Below are 17,658 nucleotides of genomic sequence, written 5' to 3'. Positions count from 1 at the left end.
TCTCCTCCTGCTACACTGTTTTTGTTTTCCACCCTAAGGCAAAAGAACATCACCATGGACCTACAGTTGTAATATGGTTAAAGGCTCTTGGGCACGTGTGCGCATGCGTGCGCGCGCACACACACACACACACACACACACACACACACGGCAGTCATGCACTCATATTATATGAACCTTGAAATATCAGTGCCTCGCTTGGTTCCTAGCACCAGTGTTGACTTGACAGTTCTCTGAACCTCAGTTTTTCTCATCTCACAGGGGAAGTATTGCTTCACTGTGAAGCTTATGCACTTCCTTTTGCTTCTGTAACATGCTGCAACAAACTTAGTGGCTTTGCATAACACAGATTTATTGTCCTACTATTTTAAAGGTTAGAATTCCTAAATCTAGGCACTGGCAGTGTTACATTCCTTCTGGAGTCTTTAAGGGAGAATCTATTTCCAGCTGCTACAGACATTTTATTTCCTTGATTCCTTCCCATAAATGTGACTACATTAAGTCTGCCTAGATAATCTAGAATTATATTCCCATCTCTGTGATTTATTCAATCACATCTGTAAAATACCTCTTGATATGCAAGGTAGGTTGTTGGCAGATGTCGTTCTGCTTTGCATGACTGTAACAAAATGTCTGAGATCAATAAACTTATAAAGAGGAAACATTTATCTTGGCTTCCAGTTGTATAGGCCTCTGTGCATGGCCCCTTAGCCCTGTCTCCATGGGCCTACAGCATCAGTCCTTCATGTTGAGAATGCCTGATGGAGAAAACTGCTCACCTCACAGCAAAAGAGAAGAGAAGGCACCAGGGCTTCAGCAGCCCTTTAAAGCTGTCCAATGACCTAACTTCCTTCTACTGCAGGCCTTTCACACCAGTCACACTATGGGTTGGTGACCAAGCCATAACACACTCACGACCAGGTGGTGATTCAGCCATCTCACAGCTAGGTGCCTTGAAGCTCTGGTGGTGTAGCCTGGCTGTCTGTCATGGTTTGTTTCTAGTTGCCCCTCTAAAGTCTCATGGTCTACTAAATCATTGGAAAGGACTTATAGCATTTGTGATTAACTCATAATCCACTGGGATTATGGGTGTAAATGCTGCTGGGATTATAGGTGTGAGTGCTACACCTAGCCTGGGACAGATAGCCTGAATGCAACATACGGGAGACAGACTTGCTCTCTGTTGTCATTGTTGCTACTACTCTGCCCTTTGCTCTCTGCTCTTTGCCATCACTATGAAAGGCTGCTCTCTGCTATGTATGGCTCTGCCTTGGAGCCAGCTGAGTGTGGCCAGAAACCCCCAGCAATTGTGAGTTAAATAAGCCTTTCCTTCCTTAATTTTGAGTGTCAGGTGTTTGTCCCAGCAAGGAGAGAAGAGTAACTGAGACAGAATTTGGTACCACAGCTGTAGTTAAACCTGACTATGTGGATTACAAACTTTTGGGGATGGCTTATGGGAAGAGATAGGAAATGTTTGTGGATATGATACCCACAAGTGAAGATTCTCATCAGAGCTAAGAACATTAAAAGGCTGATAAATATCTTGCCTGTAGAGACCATGCTGGGGAGGTTTCTGCTGGGAAGAACTACATTGGTTGTTGGACTCTAAATGATTTCTATTATAGTGAGGCAGAAAGTTTGTTTGCATTTTGCTTGTGTCCAAAGACTTTATCTGAGATTGAGATTAAACAAGGTGGACTGTTTAATCTTTCAAAAGGAATTTCAAAGCAGCCAAATATTGAGGCAGTAGCATAGATATTGTTGAAGGCTTTTAGTCATTTATGTTGAGAATCGAGAGCAAAGAGCCCAACAGGATGATTAAAAATGAAAGGAAGCTCCCATAAAAATTGTGGAATGTAAAGATAGAACTGAGAGGATCTCCATTGCCAAGAAGGAACAAGACAAGGTTGGCCTGAGTGCATCACTGAAGGGAGCAGGTCTCCTCCTTTACAGCCTCAGAATTGCAAGTTTGAGTGACTTTGTCTTGAGGGGAAAGCTGGAGAGGCCCATGTTTCAGGATGGAGGCAGCAGTCACACCAGGCTCCAGAATGGCATAGAGAATTTATTCCTCAGAATCAGGGTCAGAGTGCTCAGTGATCCAGCACTCCACCTGTATAGCCAAGAGAAAGGAAAATTTGGCTACTGCTTTAGCTGGCAGCGGAGCTTGGCATCATTCACGTGGCATGGGTTTTGGGTGCATTCAGAATGCAGGAGTTCTGAGGTTAAGACAGCTTCTACCTAGATTTCTGAAGAAGGCCTGGGAGGCCAGACAGTGTGCCCTTGAGAGGGCAGTGTATAAGGCTGTGAATGAGAAGCCTATTCAGTGGAAACCCCAGATTTAGAAAAGCTAGGAATGTGGATCATCTAAGAAAAGCTTCAAGAAGGGAGCAAAGCAGGCCTGAGAGAAAAGTCATGGGAGCTACCACCAAAAGTGCGGCAGGGACTGAGCCATGTAAGGCTTTTGAACCTCACAACGCATTACAGATTGTTTTGGGTGTTCCACATGGAACTGCAGGACTTAGGATTTACCCTGCTGGATTTTGGACTTGCCTTGCTCCCAGTGCTTGGTATCATGGTGTGTGTACGTTTGTTTGTTTGTTTCTTTATTTGTTTTACTTTTAAATTTTTATTCATTTTAATGAGAAAACAGATAAAACATCAATGAAACAGTTTTAAAACAGTTTAGTAGGATGTTTACAGTAATAAGTCCATTGCATATTTTTGTCTTTATAGTAGTTATTCAGAGGACAAGATGCAGACATGATATTTTGTCTAAATAATATTAGTACAAACTTTTATTCACAGTGAACTAAGAGAAAGTAGCTGTATCTCTATCCTAACTCTCTTCTGTATACATATTTTTTCCTTCCTTTGTTTTCACCACAAACTGTCCTTTATTTATACTTATGTGATATTAGTAATGCATGACACTTAGTTGCCTGGCAGCTGATAACTAACCCTAACCAGACAGGATGTTCATCTCAGGAGTGAGGTAGATTCTTTGCTTTAGATACTAGGTCAAGTCCCACCTACATATATTTGATCAATTTTCTGGCTTCGTGGCTTCCAACATATCCCCGTTTTTCATTTTGTTCTTTTCAAAAATGGGTGTTCCACTGCAATTAGAGAAGCTATTTGGAGAAGTCTTTAAAGTACCTTTTCGTACTTGAAACCAGTCTAAAGATTGTAGGTACTTGAATTCAGCAAATTCACCCAAGATAGTCCAAGAGTCCATAATAGTAGTGAGTTATCAGCACAACTGGCAAATATCTGAAGTTGTTGACATGAGCCTTTTACAGCTCGGCATATTAATATAGCTTTACATTTTATACCTCATGGTTACACTTTTCTGCTGGATGGGTGAGACTAAGTTAAAGCAAGACATATAAAACTAAAAATATATTATTTGTATCTGATAAGGCCAGTCGAATCGCCTCAAGATTTATGCTGTAACCATGTACAGCACCTTGTTGATCTTTTGTGACTTTCAGCCATCTAGATGAGTCACGGCCATTGCTTGACCAATTTGCTCTCTGTGAAAGCCTGAGACAATTTTGATCTCTCTACATGACTCTCCTTAGGCATACTATGCATCATTGATCACTTTCTTCTGTGGCCACATTATCTACTTGATCAGGAAGTGTGAGGCACCACTGCGTTACAGGATGTCACAGCACAGAGTCTCTTATGTCCTGAGTCCTCACTGACATTGAAGGGATAGGGCCAAAATATTGGCTATCTTTGTAGTCCCTATATTTCTCTAATTTTTGATCTGAAAACATTACTGATTAGACATCCAGAAGAGAAGCTTAATGATATTATTAGCCTGTAACAAAGACAGTTTAGCTTAACATCACTATTTGCTTAAATATCAAATGCCATAAAATGGAAGTACTATTTTCCAGCAACCATGTATATGCTAAAATTTTAATCCCTATATGATGTTCAAAAAACAATTATACATTTTTACACAGAAATATAGAAATCAAAACATGTACAAAATTGTAGCAGGACAAACCTATCACTTTTTTTCTTATCTCTTGTTTTCTTTTATTACCTTTTAAAAAATTACTTTAAAGAGAATATAGCAATTATTGGTATGACATTAGACGCAGTATGCATATAGAAGACCAAAATGACAAGTATTTCAAATATGGTTTTAGTATGACACATTGCTATCCTCAGTGTAGTTGCTTAGTTCACAGATATCAGCATATAGAGATAGTCACAGTAAGAATTCTACCCATTAACTGCTACTTTCAAAAACCTGTAGGAGCCTCTTAGGACCATTGCCTTAATCTTGTTTACATAAATGTATGGATTTGCCTCTACCTTATTTCCTAAATTTTCTCCTTTATCTATCTTCGTTGTTTAAATCTTAAGTTCTCGCTTTCCATTTCGCTGTGTTATAACTTTTAATTTTCATTCCTTGTTTTGAGTTCTTACACTAGGGATACAATACAATATTTACACATGTGGATCTGGTTTATTGAAATGATGAGTATATCTTCAAGTGGCATCCACTTATATATGAAGGCTTCACGTTTATTTTTCTTTATAGCTGAGTAATACTCCATTGTATAAAAGCACCATATCTTTTTTATATATTCCTCAGGTGAAGGGCATTTTGGTTGTTTCCAAGATTTGGCTATCACAAATTGTGCTGCTATAAACATAGGTAGACATATATCACTGGAATAAGATGTTTTCAGTTCTTTTGGGAAAATTCCCAGAGGGGGATAGCTGGATTGAGTGGGATTTCCAGTCCTAGTTTTTTGAGGAGTCTCCACACTGCTTTCCATAATTGTTGCATGATTCTATATTCCCACCAGCAGTGGAAAAGGGTTCCTTTTTCCCACAGACTCTCCAACATTTGTTGTTGGGTGATTTCTTTATGCTAGCCATTCTTTCTGGGATGAGATGGTATCTCAGCATTGTTTTAATTTGCAATTCATGAATAGCTAGTGATGTGGGTCATTTTTTCATGTATTTGTTTGCTGCTTTTATTTCTTCCTCTGAGAAGTGTGTGTTCATCTCAGATGCCCATTTTTCAATTGAGTCTTTACATTTTAGGGCCCTAATATTTTCTAGTTCTTTATAAATATTAGATAGAGGATCTTTGTTTGAGTGCTTATTAGTTAAGAGATTTTTTCCAAATTTGTGTGTTATCTATTCACTCTGTTGGTAATTTCTTTTGACATACAAAATCTTTTCAATGAGAGGGGGTCCCAGTTGTTAATTCTTTCAAGTATTTCCTGTGCAGTTCAATTTTTTTTTTCATGAACTGTTTGCCTACCCCTACGTCTTCAAGATTTCTGCCTATTCTCTCTTCCAGGAGATTTAGTGTTCTGTTTTTAATGTTTAGATCTTTAATCCATTTTGAATTTAGTTTAGTGCATGGTTGTAGACCTGGGTTCAACTTTAACTTTTGGCATGTAGAGAGCCAGTTTTTGCAGCACCATTTGATGAAGAGGTTATCTTTCTTCCAGTAAGCGTGCTTGGCCCCTTTGTTGACAATAAGATGGCTGAGTACATTTGTAGTTGTAGCTATATCTTCTAATCTATTCCACTGATCCTCAGGTCAATTTTTTTTCCAACTCTATGCTGATTTTATCACAGTAGCTTTGTAGTATAATTTCAAGTCAGGAATTGTAATGCCTCCTGCTTTGTCTTTGTTGCCCAGGATTGCCTTTGTAATTCTAGGTTTTTCTGGTTCAAGTAAATTTTAGGAATGATTTTTCTAGGTCTATGAGGTATGTTGGTGGTAGTTTGATAGGGACTGCATTAAATCTGTACAACCATTTTGGGAGTATGGCCATCTTCACAATATTGGTTTGTCATATCCTGAAGCAGGGAATATCTTTCCATTTTCTGAAAACCTCGATTATTTTTTTCAGAGTATTGTAATATTCATTGAATAGATCTTTGACTTCTTTAGTTAGATTAATTCCTAAGTATTTCATTTTCCACAGTGCTATTGTAAAAGGTATCATTTCTCTAATATCTCTCTCAGTGTGTTTGTTATCTGTGTAGAGGAATGCTACTGACTTTTGGGTATTGTCTTTGTATCCTGCTATGCTACTGAATTTGTGTATTAATTCTAGTAGCTCCTTCTCAGCATTTTTTGGGTCTTCTAAGTAGATTTTCATGTCATCTGCAAATAATGATATTTTATCTTCTTCTTTACCCGTTCTTCTTCCTTTTATTTCTCTCTCTTGTCTAATGGCTCTAGCTAATAATTCCAGAACTACATTGAATAGGAATGGTGATATAGGGGATCCTTGTCTTGTACCTGATCTGAGAGTAAAGGATTTCAATTTTTACCCATTTAGAATTATGCTACCCATTCAATTGTCATAGATGATTTTTATCAGATTGAAGTAGAAGCCATGACTTTCTCTTGTCTAATGGCTATAGCTAATGATTCCAGAACTATATTGAATAGGAGTGGTGATAGAGGACATCCTTGTCTTGTACCAGATCTAAGAGTAAAAGATTTCAGTTTTTCCCCATTTAGGATTATGGTAGCTGTTGGGTTTTCATAAATGGCTTTTACAAGATTGAAGTAGAGGCCATCTATTCCAATTTTCTGTAGAACTTTGAACATGAATGAGTGTTGGACTTTGTCAAAAGCCTTTTGTGCATCAACTGAGATGATCATGTGGTTTTGGATTTGGCTCTATTGATATAGTATATTACATTTATAGATTTGCATGCATTGAACCATCCTTGCATCCCTGGGATGTATCCTACCTGGGTATGGTGCATAATCTTAATGATTTGCTGTATTCTATTTGCTAGGATTTTATTGAGCATTTTTGCATCTATGTTCATGAGGGAGATTGGCCTGTAGTTTTCTTTTTTAGTTGTGTCTTTCCCTGGTTTTGGTATCAGTATAATATTTGCCTCTAGGAGTGATTTTGGGAGAATTGTTCCCTTTAAAATTTCATTGAAGAATTTGAGGAGTATTGGAATTATATCCCTTGTAAATTTCTTGTAGAATTCAGCTGTGAATCCATTAGGACCAGTACTTTTCTTTGTTGGTAGGTTTTTTTTTTTTATTACATTTTGAATTTTATTGGCTGTTGCTGTATTATTGAGAGTTCTTATGTCTTCTTGATTCAGTTTTGGTAATTTGCACCTTTCTTAAAATGTCCATTTCTTCTGTGTCTTTGATTCTGTGAGAGTAAAGATTCTCAAAGTAGCTACTGATGATCTTCTGAATTTCCACAGGTCTATGGTAATTTCATCCTTTTCATTCCTTATTGCTTGAATTTGAGTTTTTGCTTTCCTCTTTTTGATGAGGTTAGCTAGGGGCTTATCAGTTTTATATAATCTTTCAAAGAACTAGCTTCTTGATTCATTAATTCTTTTTATTGTTTTCTTCATCTCAATTGAATTAACTTCTGCTCTAATCTTTAAAATTTCCTCCTGTGTTTGGGCTTTGGGTTTATTTGCTCTTCTTTTTCTAGACATTTGAGCTGCAGCATTAGGGTACATATTTCTTCCTGTTCTGTTTTCCTAATGTGTGAGCTCACAGCTCTATATTTCCCTCTAAGAAGTACTTTCATTGCATCCCATTAATTCCAGTAAGTTGTGCTTGAATTTTCATTGAATTGTAGATATTGTTTAATTTCTTGTTTAAATTCATCTGTAACCCATTGGTTCTGAGGAGGGTGCTATTTAATTTCCATGTATTTATGGCACTTTTGTGGTTTCTTTTGTTATTTATTTCCAGTTCCATTGCACTGTGGTAAGATAATATGCATGGGATAATTTCTGTTTTCTTGCATAGACTTAAGCATGACCTATGAACTAGTATGTGGTGTATTTTAGAAAATGTCCCATGTGCAGCTGAAAAAAATGTGTATTCGGATGTTGTTGGGTGGAACACTATGTATGTTTCCACTAAGTCTATTTGTTCCAAGTTCTGGTTCAGTTCTGTTACTTCTTTACTGTTTTTTCTTTGTCTGCTTGACCTGTCTTTTTGGGATAAGGGGGTGTTAAGGTCTCCTGTTAAGATTGTGGTATTGTATATTAGATTTTTCTTGTCAATTAAGATTTTTCTTATATAGTTTAATGCTCCCACATTTGGTGTGTACATATTTATGAGTTTTACCTCTTTCTCTTGTGTTGTTTCCCTAATCAGGATGTTGTAGCCTTCTTTATTTCATTTGATCATTCTTGATTTAAAGTTCAAACTATCTGTGAACAGGATTGCTACCCCTGCTTTTTTCTGAGGTCCTGGGGCATGTAATATTGCTTTCCATTCTTTGACTTTCAGCCTATGATTTCTTTATGAATTAAGTGTGTTTTTTTGTATACAGCATACTGTTGCATTTTGCTTCCTAATACACTCTGCCAGTCTATTTCTTTTAATTGATGAATTGAGTCCGTTTACATTGATGGTTATAACAGATGTGTTGACTTATGAAGGATATGTTATTTACCTGCTGTTTTATATCCTTTTTTCTCATGTGTTTATTTGTTTCCCCATTTGGTGGGTTCTTTAAATTCTCATTCCTGGAGTTGTGGTCATTTTTGTCCCTGTCTAGGATATTATGTAGTTGTCTGTGTAGGGTTGGCTTTGTGAAAATGAAATTCTTTAGTTCTTTATCATGGAAGTATTTCACTTCTCCATCAAACTTGAAAGAGAGTTTTGCAGGTTATAGCAGTTTGGGCTGGAAGTTGTTTACTCAGAAGACTTGAAGTACTTTCCTCCATTTTCTTCTTGACTTCATGGTTTGTGCAGAGAAGTCTGCCATTATTTTCATGGGTGTTCCTTTAAATGTGATCTGTTTCTTTTCTCTCATCACTTTTCGTTTGTTGTTCTTGTGCTGGATTTCTGGGATCTTGATTATTATATGCCTGGGTGTTTTTTTTTTAATTGAATTGATGTTATTTGGAGTTCTATTTGCTTCAGTTAACTTAATGTCAGATTGTTTTCCCATATTTGGAAAGTTTTCTGCTATTACTTCTGCCCATGTTCTTTTTATATCATTTGTATTGATATAAAATATAATTCTTTCTCATTGATGCCTATTATTCTTACATTATTCACCTTTCCATCATCTTGCAGATGTTGAATTATTTTTTCCTGCATCCTAGTTGTTTTTAAGAGATCTTTTTTTGCTTTTTCACTAGCTGTAATGTTGTCTTCAAAGTCTGAAACTCTATCTTCACTTTCATTCAAAGGGCGTTCCAGCTTGTGATTGAGGTTTTAATTTCCTGTATATTAATTTAAATCTGCTTCAATGCATTCTATTTCTTTCCTATATTGCTTATTCAAGAATTCTGTCATTTTTATATTCTCTTCTATTCCTTATCAGTGTCTTCTTTAGAAGTACTTAGTAATTCTTTCATTATAGTTATCATTTCTTTTTTTTTTTTTACTCCAGAGGTTATTTCTGATCTGATTTCCTCTGCACACTTCTGCCATTGTTTCTTTACTTCAGATACTATTATTTCAGAGACTTCAGGTGTGTGATTTCCAATTTCTTCTATGCTAGTGTCTCCTTCATTTTTTCGGGGTGGGCTCATGGACTAAGAATACATTTTTCTCCTTCTCTTTGTCATTTTGTATAACACTGTCCTCTGACCTTTGGTGTAGAGCTTTGGTGCAGTTATTACCTTACCAACTACCAATATTCTTACCCAAGAGAGATTATGTAGTCAAGGCAGTTACATTTTTGTATTTACAGAACTTCAATTAGGAACACTAATAGTAATTATGTTGTATTAGTTGACAAACTTTATAACTAATGGGTTTGTATTTTAGACCATAAGAGCAAACATGTCTGTGTATCTAAGTAGATATTAATTTGGGAATTTGTATTTAAATTAATTCCCCTAAGTTCTGCTTGATCATCTCCCCTTTATGTACCTGGGGTCTTCCTGGCAGACTAGTTCACCCCAGCTACTTGTTGCACCCTTTCTTGTTCAAGAGAGAGAGAGGATGCTCTCATAGATCAGGGTCTAGTAAAGTGTCTCAGCTTACCGGGTCAGATACCAAGTTCAAATTCCTCCAGATATGCCTGGCTTGGATCTGGCTGCTGTTCTAAGTTTCTTAGTGCTGCAGAATGCTGGGCACTAAGGGAAAGGGATCCCGTGAGGGCAAGCGGAAGTTTTCACACATGCCAGGCCTAGGCTCTGGCTGGAAAAGGGATCCAGGGAGTGGGCGAGCAGGTGGTAGGTCTCACTCACACTCAGGGCCTTGACTCTTGTTGGAAAGGGATCCAGCAAGTGCACGGAAGGCCTGCTGGGCCTGGGCTCTGGATGGAAAGGGATGTGGACAGCATGTGAGCAGGTGGAAGCTGTGTGTACCTTTTGGAATGGTAATGTTTATCTTGTGCCACTGAATGTTTGAAGTGTTTAACTTTTCATTTATACAGGGGCCTATGGCTAAGTTTGCTTTAGATCTTGGAAGAAACTTGTGACTTGGACTTTTCTGCAAATGCTGAAAGTGTTGGGACTTTGGCAAGTCTTAGAATTGGACTAAAATGTATTCTGTACAAAAGGATGTGCATGAGTCTTTGGAAGTTCAGGAGTGGAATGTGGTTGGTGACGAGTTGTCCTCCTAAAGCCTACTGCAATTATGGGGCAGACTTCTAGAATTTGTGATTAACGCATGATCTACTGGGATTATGGGTGTGAGTGCTGCAGGGATTATGGGTGTGAGTGCTGCAGGGATTATGGGTGTGAGTGCTACCCCCAGCCTGGGGCATATAGCCTGAATGCAACATAAGGGAGACAGACTTGCTCTCTGCTGCCGTAATTGCTGCTCCTCCCATCGCTCTCTGCTCTTTGCTGTTGCCATGAGAGGTTGCCCTCTGCCATCTGCTGCTCTGCCTTGGGGCCAGCTGAGTATGGACTGAAGCCTCCAGTGATTGTGAGCTCTATAAACTTTTCCTTCTATAATTTTGAGTGTTGGTTATTTGTCCCAGCAACAGGAGAAGAGTAACGGAGACACTGTCCTATCAGGTGGCGTTTTACTTGCTTCGCTAGTGAAAATAGTTATCACAGTGATTAGAAGCATTTGTATCACCAGTGGAACAACCTGCCTGGCAGGACAGCAGGCATGTGTCACCAGTGACTTAAGTTAGCAAGAACGTGCTGAAGACATAGATGACAAGCAATGTTTATCCAAACTTATGTTCATGGATTTTGAGGGGTACAATGCGCACATTTAGAAGAAACTTCATTGTATCTATTATAGATTATAGGGACCAAGTAAACATATTTGATTTGGTTTATATATATAACCAAATATGTATATATATTTCACTTAAATGTGAGGTCTTAAGGCAAATTGAGTTTTGCATGCATGTACTACAAAAACATATACAGGAATATGTTATGATGCATTTATTCACCACATATAATAACTATATGTATAAAATAAATCTATGCGTAGAATTTTTTTAATCACTGGCCCAAAAGTGTACCTAATGATGTACTTTGAAGAAAAAGAATGAGGTAAAGAATAGCAACTCTGTTACGTCCTCTTTCTTAAGAAATCTAGAAACTCTGGAGAAGCTAGCAACTATGATATGAGAATCACTGGAAATAAACGTCCACTTGCTGGGCAGTAGAAGTGGGCTAATAGATAATATGAAAATATTCATGACAAAATCATATAAAGCACAATAGCTGGTGCATTGCCCTGTGAGAAATATAGTTTCATCCTTTACCTAAGTTTTCTCTGCTTCCCACATCAGGTCTGAAATAAGGGTTGTAGTTATCCTCGTTCAGTAGATTGTGACATTGATGTTAGTTAACAGAATCGTTCAGCTTCACATAGCTGGCAGGGACTGGAGCCTCCATTTGAGTTCAGCTTTAGTTAGCGCCACAATCTGAACTTTATCCCTTGTGCCTACCATAAGGAAGGAAGCATAAAATCTCAAGAGAGTCATCAAAACAGAAATTATGCATACTATATTCTCTGCTGGAATCCAATACTATTAAGAATTATTAATAAAAGAACAAACCTAACTTTAAATAATTTTAAAATACTTAACCTTCTACCTACTTTTTGGCTATGAAAAAGTTCAAACTTAAATTGCCACTCCTTTACAAATAAGAAAGAGCAGGAGATTTGCATCAGATTTGTGGGATGTGGGCAAAGCTGTAGCCGGAAGCTTCTTGACTTTTATTAAGAAGTTAAAATGTTTGAGGGCTGGTGAGATATCTCAGCAGACTAAGCACCTGCTTTGGCAAGTGCAGGGACCAGGGTTTGATACCCAGTCACACATGCCACAGCAGCCTGCCCCTGGGGTGTGCTGAGCCAGTGACCAAGTCTAGGCATGGTGGCGCATGTAATCCCAGCACTGGCGAGGCTGAAAACAGGAGGATCACTATCATTTTGACCTGCATAGTGAGACCCTGCACCAAAAACCTAAATTTAAAAAAAAAAAAAAAAAAGGAAGAAGCTAAAATGTTTGAGAATAAACAGAGAAACCATTTAACTCAAGAAGCCAGAACAAAAGAATTATAAAATAAAGAAAGTAGCAGGGAAGAATTAATACAAACAACAACAGAAATAAATGAAATAGAACAGGAAAAAAATAGGAACTTCATCAATAAAGTCTAAAAGGCTATGAGAAAGAGAGAGAAAGAGAGAGAGAGAGAGTAAACACACTAGGAATGAGATGGAGCAGGGGTTCACGGAGACAACTGTGTACCACTCCATACCAACACACTTGAAAGTCTTGGTAAAATGTGTTATTTTTTAGAGAAGAGAAATTACCAACTTTGAGTATGGATGACACTTAAAAAAAAAAAAAAAAAAAAAAAAAAAACTAAACAGGTGGGTAATGTAAAAATAAATCTAAATATCCACAAATGAGAAAGTGACACTGAGATCAGGGAATTTTATCAGCAGGCCCTATTAAAATCATCGAGAAATGAATAACCACCATTACAGTTTGTGTTTAGTTGTCCTCAAAGCCCCATATAGTCACAGAGTGGCTTCTGAAGTTTGTGATAGATTACTGTAGGTGTGGATTCTGCTCCTGCCCTGGGGTCAGTAATTTGCATTACAATGTAAGGAGGGAAGAGAGGCCAGCTAGCTGCCTGAGCTGCTGACACTCCCTTTGATATCTGCTCTTTGATGCCACCATGAAAGGTTGCTCTCCACCATGTGCCACTCTGCCTTGAGCTAGCTGAGTATGGAGTGAAACCTCTATTTACTGTGAGCTAAATAAACCTTTCCTTCCTTCATTTTGGGTGTCAGGTATTTGTCCCAGGAATGATAGAAGAGTAACTGAGTCAACCACTACCCTATATAGATTATTCCAGAGGAAGAAACAAAAAATACAGTTTTCTAACTTATTCTCTAGGCTTAGTTGTCAACTAACATGTATCTAGTAAATTTGGGTAGGTATATTAGATGTAGTTTTTTGCCAAGGCCACTGTCCCTTGAAATTTCTCTTTCAAGATGATTCAGTCCACTGTGCTTAATCTCAGTCTCAGACAATGTATCTAGACATGAGCAAATTTCAGACAAACTTTCTGCCAAACCATAAGACACATTTTCTGGAGTCCAATAACCAGTGCAGTCCTTCTTCCCACAAAAAAAACTCCGCAGTTAGGTCTTTATTGGCAAGATTTCTATCAGACCTCTGGTCTTCTGATGCCTGACCAGAATCACCCATACAGAACAACCAAAGGCATTCCAGGGCATCTCTTATAGGTGACATCTCCAAACATTTTCTATCTTTTCCCACAAGCCATTCGCAAAAACTCATGAATGACATGGTCAGGTATAGGAACAGCAACAGCCCCAATCCCAATACCAAATTCTGTCTCCATTATTCTTTTCTCATTGCTAGGACAAATGCCCAACACCCAGAATTAAGGAAGAAAAAGTTTACTTAGCCCACAAAAGAGGTTTTAATCCATACTCAGCTGCTCTAAGGTAGAGTCGCACATGGCAGAGGGCAGCCATTCATTGTGTTTGGAAAACAGCAAAGAGCAAAGAGGGACAGGAGCTCCAGAAGCTAGCTACCCTCTGTCCCCTCCTTACATCGTAATGTAGATCACTGACCCCAGGGCGGGTGCAGCATTCACACCCACAATCCCAGCATTAGATTGTGACTTAATCACAAACTTTAGAAGCTTCCCTATGACTGCATGAGGCTTAACAATAGGATGTACAGGGGTCAGGGAGATGGCTCAGTGGAGTAAGCGCTTCCCTGGCAAGCGCAAGGGTCTGAGTTCAATCCCCGGTTCCACAAAAAAAAAAAAAAAAAGGATGTACAAATCTGCTTACAAAAACCAAAGGAAGCTTTTCTCATGTTAATTTAACTAATTAGAAACATAAGCAGATATATAAGGAAAAAAATGATTCTATTCCTGAAGTAAGAAAGACTAATAATAGTATCTGTCACTGCACAAGGACATACTACATTTCAAACATTGCATTTAATTCCTAGGTGTGGCATGAAAGGCTAGAAATGTCTTTACTGATAAGCAAAGGAGATGCAGAGAGGTTCAGTAGTTTGTTTGAGGTCATACAGCTCATAGGTTGTGGAATCAGGATTCAGCCTCTGATTGCTTGGATCCGATGTATGCTTGTGACCTCTACAGCACGTTGCTCTTTGTAAGGCCCGTGAGCTAACCCCACAAGATAGGGGAAAGAAATGCATGACAGAAAGTCTGAAAGTTCAGTAAAAAAAAATTAAAGAAAAGTTAATAAATGGAGATGCAAACTCTATTTCTGAATTATAAGATTGAAGATGCTGTATCAGTGGGGACAAGATAAACCTTCTTGCTGTAATAAATGAAGTTTCCTTGCCCAAACCAGAAGCATACAAACAAAAGTGAATTTCTCTCTGTGTTTCTGTCTCAGTCTCTATCTATCTATCTATCTACCTATCTATCTATTTACCTATCTGTGTCTATCTTTGTATCTATTCCCTCACCTTCAATGCATTTCCACCCAAATGAAACATAGTGTTCCCCAGATTTTCACTAGATTTTACTTGGATTTTGGTAATCTGATTCTAGATTTCATTTGAAAGGGAAAGTAAGGAAGAGCAGTCAAAAAATTTTGAAAGTAAAAGTTGATATTTATGAGGGAGAGGAGACTTACTTTACCATATCTAAAACATGGCATAAAGCTTTGGTAATTTAAATAACATAGAATTAGTCCAAAAATGTACAAATAATTACGTAAGAGAAAACCACTATCATGAACATACACTATACACTGGGCTTCAACATCTGATGTATGGTATTTCAACTAGTGGGTGAAAAGATAATTGTCTGTTTTTTTTAAGTTAATATAAAAAACAATTGTCTTTCCATTTAAAAACAGCTAAATTTGAGGGCCGCCCAAGTAGCTCAGCAGACTAAAGCACCTGTTTAGGCAGAGTGCTGTAGCCACAATTTCATCCCCACCGTGCCATGCTGGTCCTGCCCACAGGGTGTGCTGAGGCAGAGATTGAGACTGGGCCTGGTGGTGCACATTTGTAATCTCAGCACTTGGGAGGCTGAAGACAGGAGAATCACTACAAGATGCATCTTTGTAGTAAGACCCTGTAGACCCTGTCCTAAATAGATATAAAAAAACAATTAAATTTGAGTATGATGTTGTATACCTATAACCACAGCACATGGAGAGCTGAAGCAAGACAGCCTGAGCTACACAGTGAGTTCAAGGGCAACCTGGACTACATGGTGAGATCTTGATTTTTAAGAGAGTAAAATAATAACTTCTGCCATATACAGAAAGAAATTCTATACATATTGAATAACTAAAGATGAAAGTTATGAAAATTCTAGAGTATACAAGGAATAATACTTTATTATCTTATGGTTTCACGAACATTGCACAAAATTCAGAAATAGTAAAGTACCAAAATATAGAGATTATCAGACACCATAGGTGAGAACAAATACAAGTATAGACTGCAAGAAATTTTCTGTATGAAGGGAAATTAAAGAACAATATCCAGAAAATATTTAGAGGATATAAAAGCCAATAAGAGAAAGACATACGTCACAGTATAAATATGGTCAAAGCAAATGAACAGTGCTTACAAGGAAGAATATAAATGACCATGACATGAAAAGATAGACTTAGCCAGTAATCAGGGAAATGAAATTCTAAACAAAGATGAATTATTTTTCTATTACACTGTGGCAATGATGATCCTGAGTAATATGGAAAATGCAGGCCATCAGTGATGAGGCTGTGAACTAGTAGAGCCACTACTGATGGCTGCTTAGTAGACCTATCAAAATTTTAAAATTCATAAAACAATGACCCTGGATTTCCTGTCTTACAAAACATATATATGTGAGGAGTGAATATATATATATATATATATATATATATATATATATTCATTATGGCATTGTTTGTAATAACAAACAGCTATATAAATAGCCAAACTGCTCATCAATTCAATATAAATTAGTTTAAACATCATAGTGTATTTATAGTGTATGGTAACAAATGACCATTTTAGAAGTAAATGTGTATGCTACTGACTTGACAAAAAACAAAATAGCATTAGATGCAAATACGTGTTGCATGTCTTATAATAATGTACAGTGCATTTTGTTTCTTTATTATCAAATCTATAGATAGATACATACATATATACATAGATGCATACACAGATACCCAGATAGATGTATGTGTATTTCAATGCATTGTGAATGCATTAGAAGGATATGCAACTGATAGGGCTGGCCAGATAGCTCAGTGGACTAGAGCACCTGCTTAGGCAAAGCACAGCAGCTGGATTCAATGCCCCACTTGCCCAGCCACCCCTTCACCTGGGGCATGCTCAACCAGCAAGGTCGACCGGGTGTGGTGGTGCACACCTGTAATCCCAGTGCTTGGGAGGCTGAAAACAGGAGAATCACTATGAGTCAGATATATGGAGTGAGACTGTTTAGACCCTGTAGACACTTACTAAATTTATATATATATATATATATATATATATATATATATATATATATGATAATAGTGATAACCACAGGGCCACAGGGGCAGGATGCACATGAAATAAGAAGTGAAGAGTGTGATATTTTATTCTGTAGGGTTTAATAGTGATTACTCATTTACAACAATAATTGTTTATTCACAGTTGTGCAGCTGTGTGTATATGTAGGTATGGGAATAAAGAAACAGAAAAGGAGGAGGGAGGGGAGGAGGAGGAGGGAGGGAATTCTGAGTACTTTCGAGTGTACAGACAAAACCATTTTTCATCGTGTTGGGGGCTTTCTGGGACAATGGGTGGAATTATTATGGACCACTGACTGAATGGTTCACAGACGTATATGCATTCACTTCTTCTACACTGCAGCTGTATTAAAATTAGCTTCCTTATATTTAATAGATGATAAAAAAAAAGTGGTTTGATTTGACCTAGGCTATAGGACAGGGTCTCCTTCCCAGAAACTCTCTACTGTACTTTAAGGAGTAACTAACAAACATTAGAAAAGCAGTCAGGCCATCAGTATAGTATGGTGAAGGACAGTGGAGATCAAGGAAAGAGTCACAGCTTGCTTCATACACAGGCAGTTCATGGCTTTTCACTTGAGTGGTCTTGGGTCAAAGTTTTGGCTCTGCTTGTCTATTTTCTGCAGCCAGTTGAGCTGTAGATAAAAAATGTCCATGACCTACTGATTCCAACAGTTTTG

General features: G+C 37.7%; 1 protein-coding gene across 5 annotated transcripts in view; it reads left to right on the top strand.

Annotated features, from left to right (window-relative positions):
- Positions 1-17,658, top strand: part of Astn2 (astrotactin 2) — a 1,030,147-nt gene that overhangs the window by 599,534 nt on the left and 412,955 nt on the right. Inside the window, exons 1-2 of one of the 5 annotated variants that reach the window (XM_023701578.1) lie at positions 7,510-7,515; positions 12,806-12,809. The exons of the other annotated variants lie outside the window; for them this stretch is intronic. The gene's annotated coding sequence lies outside the window, so the exon portion shown is untranslated. Of the gene's footprint in view, positions 1-7,509; positions 7,516-12,805; positions 12,810-17,658 lie in introns of those variants that run through there. 5 annotated transcript variants of the gene reach the window in all.

This window comes from Octodon degus, unplaced genomic scaffold (assembly GCF_000260255.1).
Source record: "Octodon degus isolate 3935 unplaced genomic scaffold, OctDeg1.0 scaffold00137, whole genome shotgun sequence".
NCBI classification, from domain to species: Eukaryota; Metazoa; Chordata; class Mammalia; order Rodentia; family Octodontidae; genus Octodon; species Octodon degus.
Note: the sequence above shows the minus strand (reverse complement) of the source record. Positions and strands in the feature narration are given on the sequence as shown.